The sequence below is a fragment of the Phodopus roborovskii genome, unplaced genomic scaffold (genome assembly GCF_943737965.1).
Source record: "Phodopus roborovskii unplaced genomic scaffold, PHOROB, whole genome shotgun sequence".
Lineage (NCBI taxonomy): Eukaryota > Metazoa > Chordata > Mammalia > Rodentia > Cricetidae > Phodopus > Phodopus roborovskii.
In genome coordinates this window covers 25,082-29,030 of record NW_026125401.1, presented here as the reverse complement: position 1 = coordinate 29,030, position 3,949 = coordinate 25,082, and positions in this window count along the sequence as shown.

Here is a 3,949-nt window from a genome sequence, read left to right as displayed (position 1 = left end):
CCCAGAAATGGTGATGTAAAGTTGTAATCATAGCACGCAAGCAGAGGCAAAAGGGCTGTAGTTCAAGGCCAGCCTAGGATATATAGTGCAAGACTCTGTCTCAACAAAAATGAAGTAAAAAGGGCTGGGGACATAGTTCAGCGGCAGAAAACTGGCTTGGAATGGAACAGGCCCTGGGTTCTATCTTAAGTACCACTCACCCCCCATATAACTATACACAGGCCTTTCTGAATATTACATGATTTAAAAACAATTATTTAATATTGAGCTAACAGAATAGAGTTAGAACTCTAAAAAGCATTGTTTAGCATTACTCATAAACCCATGAAAAGCCTCCATATCTGCCTCTCAAGCTGGCCTAGTTCAGGGCTCAGCCTGGCATAGGCCTGGTCAGTCTGAAGTATTGTTGACAGATTCCCACCATGCCTTCACCAACACAGGCAGAGTTGAGCTGACTGAAATGGGTGAAGAAAACCCAGTGTTATCTAAGCCATCCACAAATGTTCAGGAGAAATGAAGATCATTTCTAACTTTTAAATTAAAACAGTGTGTTCAAGAGAGGTGACTCAATGGTTAAGAGCATGTGTTGCTCTTATAGAGGACATCAGCTTGGTTCTCAACATGTTTAGTTCTCAACATCCATTTCAAGTGCTCCAAGACATCCAATGGCCTCTTCTGGCCTCTGAAGGCACCTGCATACATGCAAACCACAGACATACATACAAACACCATACAAATAAGTCTTAGGGCTGAAAAGATGGCTCAGTAGTTAAGAGCACTAGCTGCTCTTCAGAGCTGCTGGGTTTGAGTCCCAGCATCCACATGGCAGTTTACACCTGTCTGTAACTTCAGTTCTAGGGGATCCAATGCCCTTTTCTGGCTTCTTAGAGCATTTCTCACACCTGGTTGGTACATCCATGCATAAGGACATTGTGGGGGCAGAACAGCCCCATCGTGCGGGCAAAACAGCCATATGTATAAAAATGAAAACAAAACAAAACTACAAGAGGTATGGAGATAGCTTAGTTGGTAATGTCTGCCATGTATGTAGGCAGACCCGAGTTCAAGTAACAACATATATATGTGTGTGTGTGTGTGTGTATGTGTATATATATATATTGGACATGTGCATATAATACCAGTATTGAGGAGGAGACAGGAGAATTCCAGAGGGCTCCAAGTTCAGTGAGAGACCCTGAATCAAAAGATTTGGATTAATGTTGAAATCCTTTTTGAAGTTAAAGAGGTTGTTACAACTATTTATCAAAACAGTTTTCAACAAGAACTTCAGAAAACGCAGAAGCCTTTTTTTACGTTTTTCTTTTTTTTTTTATGAGTTTCTTTTTGTTCTAAATCTTTCTTTTTAACCCAAAATGTACCTGTAACTACAAACTATTTCAATACTATGATAGTCTGAATGATAATGCCCCACAATATATATTGACATACTTAAACTATTTTTTATTGTAACTGGTTTTTGAAATTATAATTATATCATTTACAAGTAGTTATTTTTGAAACAGCCCAGGCTGATCTCAAACTCGTGGTCTGCTGACTCAGCCTCCCCAATGCTAAGATTACGCATGTGCCACCATACCTGGGAAAAAAGTTAAATGACAAAGACATCCCCAAAATTCTGGACTGCTATGTCTCTAAGGGTCTGTCCTAGTTACCATGGCAACACTGCAAACCTCTCTAGACTCTGCAGTGTAAAAACAACCTCTTATACTAATGGATTCTATGGTCAGGGCTTTGGGAAACATGACTACAGAATGGATGACTCATCTCAGCTTCCCAATGTCTGGGCCTTCCCTGAGGAAACTTTCAAGCTAGGCTTGGGGTCATCTATTCCTGTCCAGACCATATTTGGCAGCAACTGCTGGAACTTCTAAAAGGGCTATTATCTGGTACAACTGTACACAGCCTGGCCATGTGGCTGCTTAGGCTTTCTCACAGTAGGATACCTGATTCCAGAACTGCCCAGCTTAAGAAATTGGAAGCAGAACCAGGTAGTTTCCTTAAAGTCTAAGCTAATAAATGGTCTAGCATCTTTTCTACCATAGTGTTTTAGCCGAGCATTCAGAGCCCATCCTGCTTAGTTTTATGATAACTTGACATAAGCCAGAGTCATCTGAAAGGAAGGAACCTAAGTTAAGGAAAAAAAAAAAATACTTCCATAAGGTCCAGCACATTTTCTTAATTAGTGATTGGTGAAGGGAAGGGCCTCTTGGGTAGTACCATCGCTGGGCTGGTGGACCTGGGTTCTGTAAGAAAGCAGACTGAGCAAGTCATGATGAGCAAGCCAGTAAGCAGCACCCTTCCATGACTTCTGCATCAGCTCTTGCCTGTGGGTTCTGGCCCTATTTGAGTTCCTTTTCTGACTTCATTCAATGGACTACAATCAGTAGTAATGCAAAGTGTAAGCCAAATAAACCCTTTCCTCTCCTCTATTGCTTCACAGCAATAGAAACCGTAAGAGAGAACACATATTCAAAGGGGAGATAACCCACTCTACCAACATAGTGTCAATAAATTGGGGTCTGAGGGGTGGGAGGTCTAACACATCTGCAGATTCTGAGGCCAGGGATCAATCTACCACATTATTATCTGGATGTCCATATTTACAAAGCCTCCAAGTTTCTCTTTTCATTTCTGAAGTATCCTTAACTTGCTGGTATTTAAATACCTCAGGAATCTTTTTCCTCCTGAATTCATCTACCTCATATTTCTTGTATATTTTTACCTCAGTGTTCCATCTGATTCCAGATTCCATGAATCCCTGAATCTGCTGCACTAGGCTGCCTGCTTCCAAAGAGACCCCCATTCCAACCTCCTCTTTTATCTGGAAGGAGAGAGGAAATGGGGCAAGACCAGCAAGGTGGGGACAAGTAGAAACACTTTGGGCAAGCTGGCCTGATCACTGGAAGGCTGTTCTTTCCACACAACCACTGGCTGATGGTGATGCTCAGAAAAGGGAAGGAAATGAACCAGAATCATATCTCCACAGAAAGGCTGAAGAACTCTTTAAGCCACAGAAGGAAGTAGTGACATCAGTAAGCCACCCAGTTATGTTCACATTTGTGACAGCCTATCTGGTCCTATGCTGCTACAATAAGTAGAGCAAGAATGAACAAGTCCAGTTTCCAGAAGGCAGGTCTCCTGAGGCAATTTTGTGGCTATCAGACCAGACATATGCGTTTGAGAACACTGAAATAGGACTTTTGAGGCCCGGACAGAGTCACCTTCCTCCAGTTCTTGGATTTGGGGTTGAACATGTACAATAATTTCTGTATTTTTGTACTTTCAGCTATTGTGAGTATGAAAACTTCCACATCTTTAGGATTAAGGTATGAAAAGAACCACTAGGTGACAGCCACCACATGGCAGCCCATGTAACCTGGCTAGGTGGATAGAACAAGTTTCAAGAAGTCTCATCTCACTGCCTATCAGTGCCATCTTTTCTCACTTTGGCTCAGAGATAGCCAAACTCTTTTCAGCCATCTGCCCCACTCATCTCACTGACTGATCCACCTATACATGAGAACCTATACAGGAAATATCTGACGGTAGGTATAGAGGCACTTAAGTAGGGGGCCACAGTGTCAAGGAAGCCAAAGAACCCAATCTACATCAGCATTACAATCTCAAACCACATCTGGAAATAGCTGATATGAATATGTTTATTGAGAGCTTTGTATCTACAGCTTGGCAGTGTTTCAGGGAGAAGTACCAAATAGAAAACCAAAGGTTTACTGAAGTCCAGTGTTGAGATGAAGCCCCCACCCAACTCCAACCCAGCAAACAGGCAGAAGCATAGAGCTCTAATGCATTAAGGATGACAGGGCTCATGGCTTCTCTATATAGCCCCCACTTCAGAAAGAAATGGAGGTTTGAAAAATAAGGTCACTTTTCTTTGCTTTAAAGTACTTGGCTGGGACCCAAAGGAATA